The 12500-nt window shown below is 33.5% G+C and overlaps 1 non-coding gene across 1 annotated transcript in view; it reads right to left on the reverse strand.

Moving 5' to 3' along the window:
* Nucleotides 1-1734, reverse strand: part of LOC131854256 (small subunit ribosomal RNA) — a 1914-nt gene extending 180 nt beyond the window's left edge. Inside the window, exon 1 of the ribosomal RNA XR_009358028.1 lies at nucleotides 1-1734. This exon is cut by the window's left edge and continues 180 nt beyond it. This is a non-coding gene — a ribosomal RNA (small subunit ribosomal RNA).
* Nucleotides 1735-12500: the final 10766 nt, after the last annotated feature.

Consider the following 12500-nt stretch of genomic DNA (forward strand, 5'->3'; position numbering starts at 1 on the left):
GGGACGTAATCAACGCGAGCTTATGACTCGCGCTTACTAGGAATTCCTCGTTTATGGGGGATAATTGCAAACCCCAATCCCCAGCACGAAGGAGTTTCAGCGGGTTGCCCGGACCTCTAGGCCAGGGAGAACATGCTGATTCCTTCAGTGTAGCGCGCGTGCGGCCCAGGACATCTAAGGGCATCACAGACCTGTTATTGCTCAATCTCGTGCGGCTCGAAGCCGCCGGTCCCTCTAAGAAGAATTTTAATACGCAGCCAGTGAGTTGCGCGACGCGACACGAGGACGCGCAGCGCACACCTAAATGACTACGCCTATTTAGCAGGCTAGAGTCTCGTTCGTTACCGGAATTAACCAGACAAATCGCTCCACCAACTAAGAACGGCCATGCACCACCACCCACCGAATCAAGAAAGAGCTGTTAATCTGTCAATCCTTCCGGTGTCCGGGCCTGGTGAGATTTCCCGTGTTGAGTCAAATTAAGCCGCAGGCTCCACTCCTGGTGGTGCCCTTCCGTCAATTCCTTTAAGTTTCAGCTTTGCAACCATACTCCCCCCGGAGTCCAAAATCTTTGGTTTCCCGGAAGCTGCCCGCCGAGCCATTGTTGTAACGTCGGCGGATCGCTAGATGACATATTTACGGTTAGAACTAGGGCGGTATCTAATCGCCTTCGAACCTCTAACTTTCGTTCTTGATTGATGAAAACACCTTTGGCAAATGCTTTCGCTGATGTTCGTCTTGCGACGATCCAAGAATTTCACCTCTAACGTCGCAATACGAATGCCCCCAGTTATCCCTATTAATCATTACCTCGGAGTTCTGAAAACCAACAAAATAGAACCGAGATCATATTCTATTATTCCATGCACGAAATATTCAAGCAGCATTTTGAGCCCGCTTTGAGCACTCTAATTTGTTCAAAGTAAAATTGTCGGCCCACCTCGACACTCACCGAAGAGCACCGCGATAGGATTTTGATATTGAACCGGCGTTTTACCGCCGGCTCACCGACGATATGCTCCGCAAACGTGTCAGTATCACCGCGGATGCGGTGCACCGACAGCGCGGCGCACAAATGCAACTACGAGCTTTTTAACCGCAACAATTTTAGTATACGCTATTGGAGCTGGAATTACCGCGGCTGCTGGCACCAGACTTGCCCTCCAATTGTTCCTCGTTAAAATATTTAAAGTGTACTCATTCCGATTACGAGGCCTCGTAAGAGTCCCGTATCGTTATTTTTCGTCACTACCTCCCCGTGCCGGGAGTGGGTAATTTGCGCGCCTGCTGCCTTCCTTGGATGTGGTAGCCGTTTCTCAGGCTCCCTCTCCGGAATCGAACCCTGATTCCCCGTTACCCGTGACAACCATGGTAGTCGCAGAAACTACCATCGAAAGTTGATAAGGCAGACATTTGAAAGATGCGTCGCCGGTACTGGACCGTGCGATCGGCAAAAGTTATCCAGATTCATCAAAATTAACGACATCGGACGCGAGGCCCTCCGTCGATTGGTTTTGATCTAATAAAAGCACTCATCCCATCACTGGTCAGAGCTCTGACTGCATGTATTAGCTCTAGAATTACCACAGTTATCCAAGTAACTGAGTAAGATCTAAGGAACCAAAACTGATATATTGAGCCATTCGCGGTATCGCCTTAATACGGCTTGCACTGAGACATGCATGGCTTAATCTTTGAGACAAGCATATAACTACTGGCAGGATCAACCAGGGAGCTAACATTCATTCATTCATTCATTATCGAACAACTAACGAACTCGCCACGCTCCGAACGATTAGGCCGGAAACGCGGCGTGTCGATATGATCGCGATGGATATTGCGGCGTTGTGAAGATTTTCCGAAGACGATCGTCCGACACGTCGACGGCGACACGGACGGCAACTCTTAGACTTAAATTCTACATAATATCTAAGCGCGCGTCCTATACCGAACGTCCTAACCAGACGGTTTCGCTACACCCTATTTAGTGGGAAGTAGTATATAGTGGTGGTAATAGTAGTAGTAGTAGTAGTAGCAGTTAGGTCACACCGATGCGATAATTTCGTTTCTTTACAGGCTCAGACGGTGCGGTCGTCTATACAAGCAGAGATAGATCGGCCTGCAGTCTGCGCCCCCGACTGCTCCGGTTCGCTTCGCCGCCCAATTTCGTGACAGACCACCACACACATGCAATGATGCAATGTGCGTGCGGCGTACGATGTGCGCGCGCGTCGCGTCAATCGGAGTGAACGGGAACTTTATGAATATTGTCCGGCTCTATCATAACAAAATGATATGGCACAGAAAGCCCAATAGTAGTGGTACGGCGCTTAGGAGGCCGGGACGCGACGCGACGCAAGTCTCTCGGATACACCGAAATACGTACGTACGCGCGCCCCGACGCCATACACGGGCCTGCGTGGTCTTGGTCTTGTTATATTGTTGTCGTTTACACACAAACACATGTACGAAAAATATAATTCCAAACCACCAAACACGAGACCCCACAACCGCTATACAGTACAGTAGAGGTGGTTTGGTATTTATTAATGTACACACGTATGTATATATACGCCCCGTTACAAAAACACAATCGGTATTACATTGATACTTGAACTACGTTCGTAACGTATGCGTCGTCGGTGTAGTCGAGTGTACACTGCACTCGTTCGAAAAATTTTGAGAAACCCACTGAGAGCGCCGGTCCGAATAAGCACGATGCGCGCGCGCGCGCGCGCGGGCACGCGCGCGTGCTACGCGCGCGTTGGCACGACCATGATATAAAATTAAAAAAAAAAAAATTTTTTTTTTTTGACATTGTATTTTTTTCCCGACGGGGTGTGATGTATAATGTTGTTGATTACACCCCGTCGGAAAAAATACGAGTGAATAATGTTTTTTTTTTTTTTTTTTTTTTTTTCTGTCGTGTATCAGGATCGATCGATCGATCATCGTATCCGATGGGTGGTGGTGGTGGTGGTGCGGTTGTTTTATTTGTTTCGAAGAAAAAAAAAGTGTAAAAAAAAAAAATTTTTGCAATTGTTTTGTAGGTAGGTAGGTAGGTAGGTAGGTATGTATGTATGTATGTATGTATGTATGTATGTATGTGGACCCACCTAATCAGAAAAATGAGCAGTACCACCTTTGAACGGTTGCAACGTTCCACCGTTACACCGTTCAACGGTGGTTAGTAAAGTTAAAAATTGATTTAATTCAACGAAGACATAAATAGATAGAGTAGAACAGTTGGAATACAAATTTAGATTCAATTCTAAATTCATTCAATTCAATTCGATTGAATTAATAATAATAAAACACTTCACCGTTTCATCCGTTTCAACGTAGAGAGTAGAACGCTTGTTTATTTTTTTCACACACAGATTTCACACAAATCTCTCTACCTATATCTATCTATATTATAGGTCTATCTATATACTGTTACATGTTGTCTGTTGTACATTGAAACAATCATCTGGCATTTGTGTGTACATACATATATAAGCTTTCATCGGTGTCAGTCGAGGTGAAGTCGTTGAAGTCAGGAAAATCTAAAAACAAGAAAGAATAGTATCTGAATAACAAATAATAAAATCAATTTTTAAACTTAACTTTAATTATTAAACATAACATGCAACTTTAAAACTATAAAAACATATTATAATTAATTGTTTAAAGCACTAGTTAAAAAACAATTTTAACATACCTGTTTTTATATGGTATAATTATATATAATTGAAAAGTCAAAGCCTTCTTTCTTATAAAACAAACAACAACAATAGCACGTTGCTTTGTTTATTTTTAAGTTTCCCTGCTTGTAAAACTTCTCTTCATCAAAAAAGTTGCTATTTAATGGCCATAAAAATATATAATAAAATTGACCATAAATTCTTTTAAATACCAATTCCGAAATTGGCTAATTGACAATTGTTTTTATACTATAAATGAATTTTTCGCTAAAATATATTTGTATAATATTGATTGACACCTAACTAAAATAAATGTCACGTATCTATCTATATTTGACATATGTATAATACTTACAATTTCTAAACGTAAATTCATTAATTCTATTGTATAATTTGTACCTAATTAAATTTTTGCATGCCAAAACAATGGCGAAATATGTGGACAAATAAATACATTTTCATTAACATATTTTCTAGTGTTTTAGAGATGACAAGGAACGTAAAATTCAAATTTATGTTTTCTAAAATACATCCATTTAATAGAGAATGGCAACACTGTCCGCACAGCAAGCAAAATTGCCAGTATACGATAACGTTTCAATCTAATATCACAGATAATATAATATTACATACAGATACCCCATCCCATACAAGAAAATGGTTCCTTCCTAACTCGGGCTATTCTTCGGGCTATTTTATTTCGCCGCCGTAGGCGCTAGATGTCGCTATATCTGAAGCAGTTCGGATTACTAGTGGGTGATTAGTAATAAAGCATGAAAATAGATGGCAGAGAATTCGGTCTACATGACATCTGTTTTGACATCTGTTTTAACTGTATCGAACTCCTGATTGGGTACAATCGAAAATTCAATGTAGGTATAATATTGTTCGCTGACAGTCTACAGACACGGCTAATGTACCTATGTATCTACATATGTACTATGTTACAGTTACTTTTTTACATGCCTACTTTTTTTCTCCCGACGAAGATATGTCGTAACGCGTCTGCACTAAAATCGGGCTATCGGGCTAATAGCCCGATTTTAATACGGTTTTTTTTATTTAAATTGTTATGTGATAGTGATAGATTTTAGCTATGATCAATTGATGTGCATATGTGTACCTCATATAATTTTCAGTGTATAATTATTTTTCAATATGTAGTTAATTATGGTAAACTGGCAATTTGTAAAACTGAAAACCATCAATCTGTTATATGTAGGTTCTTTCAGGGATACTACATCGGTGCTAATGACATGTACATAGGTACTTATTTTGATGTTATACCTATTTGTAGAACCTTCGATATCTACAAACTACGCCTTTACTGCTAGTTTTTTGGTATTTATGTAAGTTGTTATTCAGTTGAAATTAAGCTGCGAAATTACAGGATATTTGGACATACATATGTAACATCTATGTTCTCCGGCATGATAATGTATGCGGGATATAGAGGGCACGACATGATGTATTTAATAATATACGTGGTTGGATGGATCGTCAGCTTATTTACCATTTCAGTTAATAATAGTAGGGTAAGTAACTTTTGACAATATGGATGAAGGAGGGTAACGGTGATGATGATGAGATCAATAATGACTGTTGACGATAGTGACGGTGGTATTTACATTTATGACCACCATAAAATTCATCATTGGCAGTATTCTCAACATTATCATCATTGTTCATCATTGTGATGATTGAGATCAAATTAATTAATTGATTAAAAAAATAGCAAGTATTAGGTAGGTACTAAGTCCTTATATGACTTAAATACAAGGTTCTGGGATGCTGATTCTGTGATATACTACAGTCTCTAGATTTTGTTTCTTATTAGTATTCCACGACCAAAGTAGACTATAGACAGAGAAATATAGATTTACACAAAGTTTTTTGATGTAAATGGGAATTATTATACACATTGCATTAAAAAATATACATATATGATTACCATCTAATACAAAATCATTATGTAGTAAATAATTCCTGACATTTTAAATCGAATGAGGTGAAACTAACATTGCATGAACACAACACCACTTGAAGATCATAACATTTTTATTTCAGGTAACAAAACACTTTTAAATAATTTATTAATCACAGAATAAACAATTGTTAATAATTTACAATAATATTTCTTTCACTGCTTGTCTGTTATACCACTAAAACTTCAAACACTTCTGTTATTTTTATATTATATTCCAATCATTTCATAATTAATTCCTGGTACACAAAATATTCCTGGATTTGTTGATGAAGCAATATAATAATAATCATGTGTTTAAATCATAAACTTATTTGCAGTCGGTTACACATAATATAATTACTTGGAATTTCTTCTCATCACTAGTGCATTGCTTTACTATTACTTATTTAATTATATTATTAATAGTAAAATGTTCATATGTATATACATATATATTTCTTATTCTTTTGAACTCCTGTTCTTCACAGTAAAAATGTTATTTATCTTCATCTGAAGGACTAGGAGATTTAGAATATCATCTCTTACATATTTGTTTAAACTTTGTTCGGTATTAAGTTGTTGATGTCAGGAAAATCTGAAAACAATATCATATACCATGTTACATTTTCATGAACTTACATGAATGAATTTACATGAAAGTAACTAAACTGTAACCTTATTAGCACAATAAACATATTATTCATACATCATATTCATTCAGTTCTAATAAAATATAAAAATAATACTACTGTTTAGTACTTTATTTTGATTAACAATTTTCAGTATTTTCTCAATCAATCAAAAATTATAAAATCAGTGTTAGTTTTTTTTTGAAGTTACATTCATAACAATAATAAAAACATAATAATACCACATTAAAGCGGTCACCAAGTACATATGTTTATTATATTTTAATATGAAAGATACACACGCTACATATGCAAGTTTTTAACAACTTATAGTTATACCTGGTATAAGATAATCCTCAAAGACACGATAGTTTACTAAATATGTATTTATGTAGTATATTTCTTAGACACATTTAAATTATTGAGTTTGACAAAAAAATAAGAAGTTCAATGAACTCTGAACAGGAATAATTCAACAGTTGAATTGTTCAGTACCTACTCGTAACTTAAATGATGAAAAAAGAGAAAAAATCCAATGCTAGTGAAAATATGTTTTAAGCATTTGACTTAAAGTCGTTTATCCTATTCTTTTATTCCTATATTTTACATTTTTAACATTTCATTTACATATGTTGCCAGTACTCGTTGTCATTTCGATATAATAAAAAAATATGGACCAACCTACGATTTTAAATCGATATTTTTATTTGGAGATATTAAAAAACTAATTATCATGAATAGTAGGTACAAGGATCAGTAATATGTATATCATAGTATTATGAATGATTATCGTTTCAAAACCTTGTACAATTTAGTAAAGTTGAAAATATCCTTCTACAAAAGCAAAAGTTTCTTATGAGTATTTTTAAAAATTCGAGGATCCTCATATTTAGCTATCAATGTCAGTAATTTATGTAGATACCATATAACACTTGTTTATAGAGGTTTCATAAAGGTATAGCTGACCTTATATACTCTATACCACATTCAATTCTCATTCATTAAATTACAATAAGTAGGTATTTATTTTTTTTAATAGAAGAACTATGTCACTAATGTCATTAATTGCTATAATTACCAGGGTGACCGCGTGGAGGTTGATAAAATAGAGTACACTTGTATCAGATCAATCTAATTAATATATTTCAAGTTTCGACGAAGTCTATCGAAAGATAAATATACTGTATAGTACTTGCATACCTGTCAAAATCTCTCTATTTTGCCGTCGTCGAGTAAAAATTATGCATTGCAATTCGTTCCAAATAAGAGTATAATACAAAATGATGAAATTTTACTGTTTGCAAAGACTATGTAATTAAAAGCACCACCGAATAATGCGTTGTAATAAGTATCTTGTTATCGATTATTCGAAAAAATCGATAAATCTATGCATTTATTTTTAATATGGTAACACTTACTTTAAATAAGTATTACTGGAATAATGTGGTTTTCTTGTTTAGCTGTTTTATATTTACTTAAACTTTTTTTATGTTTAATTTATCATAATAATATAGTAAGTACTTATTATTTGAAAATATAAAATAAACATTTAAAATACGGCGATACAAATGAAAACAGCGCCATCTATGAAAGTATTTTGGAAACAATAAGCCCCAATTAGCAATGATTAAATTGTAAACAAATACAGGGCAACAACAAAATGAGTAAATATATGAAAATTACTTTTCAAAACGCATTATTTCATTTTAACATCTATATATGACTTTTTAAAAATAGATTAAACCTTTTTAAAAACATAGTTTTGGGTTTTAAACGATTACAAAAACAATGTTGAATTCCATTCGATACCAATGACGCCATCTAAATCCGTTTTTCGAACTAAAAATGGCTACTATGCCATTTTATCAGCCCACTGCTAATATTAAGTAATTAAAAAAAAAAAAAAACAGCTCAAAAATATAACAATCTTTTATTTTCTAATGTTTTAGAGAGACGACAAGGAACGTAAAATTCAAATATATTATATATTTTCCTTATGTGAACTAAAGAGTTATTAACCAAATACATTCATTTAATAGAGAATGGCAACACTGTCCACACAGCGAGCAAAATTGCCAGTATACGATATCGTTTCAATCTAATATTAAGTAATCTAAAAAAAAAACATCTCAAAAAATGCGGTACAATAGAATACAATAAAAAAATAAATCAATCAAATGTATTGATGAACAGACAACAGAGTTCTTAACAAAATACATTAATTTAATAGAATGGAATGGCAACACTTTTTTTTTTTACTTGTTGACTTTTTTAATTCGCAACATATAAATAGGCTCTTAATTATCGATAATTATCAACAAATCGATGCATTTATTTCAAAAGTAATTGGAACAACCAACAGTTGTTTTCTTTCTCTTTCTTTTTTTTTGTTTTTACCATATTTTTATTACATTACAGTTGTACCACCACAAGAATGTGTTAATTGTCTTCTTATGTCATCTTTCGTTCTCTATGATATGATACATACATTTTTTTGTGCCATAAACTAAACCAACAAAGTACAGATCAATAAATAGTTTATGGTACTTATTGATTATTTTTTATGTATTTACATAATTCATGAAAATGTGGACACGTAATGCAAATCGATAATTATAGACGAATCGATGAATCAGTGCATTTACTTCAAAAATAATTGCAAAAAGAGTTGTTTTCTTTCTCTTTCTTTTTTTATATTTAATTTAACATTGTTTTAGTGGTACAACTGTAATGTAATAATTACAGTTGTACCACTAAAATAATGTTAAATTTCTTATAATCTCATATAAAGTGTATTGTCTATGATATGATACATTTTTTTTTTTTTTGTTTTGTGCAATAAACTAAATAACACAGATCAATAAATGGTTTATGGTACGAAAAATGTATTTCAAATTACGATTTAGATAGATATAATTATCAATATAAAATACATACATATGTGTAATGTGATTGTTTACCTCTTTTAGTTTTTAGTATTTAACTTTGGCAAAAGAACTTTACGCCGAGCCATCAATCGTCGTCCGACTCAACAGACAGAGGACAGAGTATACATATGTATGTAGTATAGAAGAAACAAAAAAAATGTCGTTGGTCTGTGACTGTCAAGTGAGTGAGTGAGTGTGCGCGCGAGTCGGTCGCCATGTGAATGTTTTTTTTTTGTTTGTTAATGAATAATATATACTAAGTACTGTATTCGTTTGTGCTTACATGTCCACATATGCATGTCGATGTGAAAACAAGAAATGTCCTCCTCGTATCACAGCTACTGATCCTGATGATGAGATGAAAAGGAAAAATCTACACCTATGTAGGTGACGCCTAGGTAGACATTTTATTTTAACTGTTTCACGTCTTCTTTTAAAATGCAACGCTATATAAATACTAAGTGCCTTCTGAGTGCATAGAATACAATTTATTTGCTTCATAACATAAATTGTGCAAGATTTGTTTGGTGTTTGTCACAAAATGCAAGCTTATAGGGGTTATATGATTTTTGCATCACTTTTTTATAACTGTTTCCTCATATATGTGTACATTGATATGCCAGACAGTGCATCCCAAGCTTGTTTTGTTTGTTTGTTTGTTACGCAAGCTGTTCTTGAACTCTTGATGAACTACTCTTATTCATTCAGTGCTATTAAAGCCAAAAAATGATGTGAGTTTGCTTCTTGGAATTTGATATAATTTCTTTAAGGTCCTGCCGCCTGCCGCCTGCCGCAATCGGAGAGCGACCATCGTAATAAGTTCAAGTACCAGATGCTGCAACCACAGGACACAGCTTCAGCCAACACAACACACATATCTCCCTCCTGTCACCGTGATGAAAAGTCAGTAACTAACTACATATATATTAAATTAACTATAATGGAATGTTTCAATCGCGCCAGGTAGCTACAGTGTTATTAATCCACATCCACTCACTTCACTAACAATATAATATAACAATATTATTGCTTAGGTTATGTATGTCTCGATGAGTTGCTTTTCACACTGGCCATGGTGCTTGCCGTTCATGTAAATAAATATGTTGGTGGTATATATAGTATATTCTTGTGCTGGTCTGTTTATTAAATAATATAGGGTAATGTTATAGTTTTATTTGTGGATGTGTCCTGTGATTTCATTCTGTATGAGTATTTCATTAATATATGTACAGAGTATATACATACATAATCTGCAGAACACAATATTTTTGAATGATGATTATTGATATTCAACCAGTAATTGGTACAACACAACTTCTTATAATAGAAAATATATTACAATTATTAAATTATAAGTGACAGTGGCCTTAAGCTTTAATTACATACCAAGTTTTGGTTAATTACAAATCAATATATTATTTTGCATTATTATTATTGCATTAGAGGGGTAAATTGTAGTTATTTCATTTAAATAATCATATCATGTAATCAATTAATCATAATTTATTTAAATACATACATGGTTAAACTGACTGTTTCACATCTGTTAGACAGTTACATAGTATACATCAAAACTAGTAACTTCTTATCTTCTTATCTGCTGATATATGTAGAATAAAAATTACATATAATTTGGTAAACTTTGTTTATGTGTAATATTTTGTACAATACATATTTTGTATCTCACTGTGGTGTTCATTTATAAATTTACAGAGTACCAGACACACACCAATGTGTATGATGACAGATGACTGCAAGTGAAAGAAAGAACAGCAGCAATAGACAGAAAGAAGATCTTGGAGAAGCTCTGGATACGGAGATATTGAATGAATAAAAAAAAAAAGATTAGCCTAAGTTATACCACCTCCTCCTCCTCCTCCTCCATTTATGTACTAGTAAAGCTATCTATAAGCATAAGGGATCCATAGATTGGCAAAAACAAACAAACAGACAGACAGACAGACAGACAGACAGACAAAAGTTTTGTTTTTTATTTAATTTGTACATCCTATATTCACATATGTATAATTATTACTAGAAAAGCTATTGATTTGAAGTTACAAACAGACACTCAATTTGTATTTATAGATTACTAGCTGTCCCGGCAAACATTGTTTTGCCATACAAAAAAAAAAAATTGGTGGTGGTTGGTGATAGAAGGGTGAAAATTTAGGGTTGTGTATGTATTTAATGTAATGACTCTTAATAAAAAAAAAATACTGTTAGGGGTAGTTGCCGATTCTTTCAACATTTAAAATTTAACATTAGATTTTAATAATATAAATTGTACATAATTTGAATAATAATAAATAATCATGTAAATTAATTTATGATTACAACGTAGCAATAAGGGATACTTATTATTGTTATGTTGTAATCGTTTCAGCAGATGATGTGGCGTGGCGTGGCGTGTCGTTCTTTTCTTTTATTTCATTTCATTTCATTTCATTTTATTTTATCATCTTTTCCTCCCCCAAGTCCCAATCTCCATATTCATACAAATTATTCATCAGAATTGTTTCTGCTGTACAGAGTGGTGACTTGACAATTCTTACCTGTACCTATGTATATATATAATAAATGCATTGCATACTTAAGGTAAGGTAAGTTAAGTAAGTTATAAAAATAAGTCTAGTAGTACATATTTTAACAAAAAAAAAGTTAGTTATAGAACATACTAAATTAAAAAAAAAAAAGTAGTAAAAAACTGTTATATTGTTGTTGTTATATTACAAAAAGATACACTCCAATTTTATTTATATGTACAGATAGTGTATATATTGGTATGCATTATAAAGAGGTAAGATTAGATTGATTGTCTGTCTGTTTGTTTGTTTGTTTGTTTGTTTGTTTGTTTGTTTATTTATTTATTTATTTGCATTGTTAGACTATGAAATACTATTAGAAGACATACTTATATGCCGCAGCAGTGGAGTGGTTTGTATAAACATATAGGTAAGTACATATGTATTAGTGAGTGATAGTTATAATGGTTTCCTATTTGGTATGTTTATAATATTAGGGAGGTCGGTGTTAGAGCGTGGTTCGTGTAGTGACCAAACATGTGATATACGATACGATATTATATAATATAATATAATATAATATAATATAATATAATATATTATAATATATTATATTATATTATATTATATTAGGGTGGTCTGTCGGTCAATTAAATAAATTAGTTAATTGATTGAGCGGTCGGTCGGTGTTAGAGCGTGGTTCGTGTAGTGATGGTAACGTGTCGAAACATGTCGGGATTTGAATAGCATAAGAAAGTAAGTACATA

The sequence above is a fragment of the Achroia grisella genome, unplaced genomic scaffold (assembly GCF_030625045.1).
Source record: "Achroia grisella isolate CSIRO2021 unplaced genomic scaffold, CSIRO_AGI_Agris_v1 utg971, whole genome shotgun sequence".
NCBI lineage: Eukaryota > Metazoa > Arthropoda > Insecta > Lepidoptera > Pyralidae > Achroia > Achroia grisella.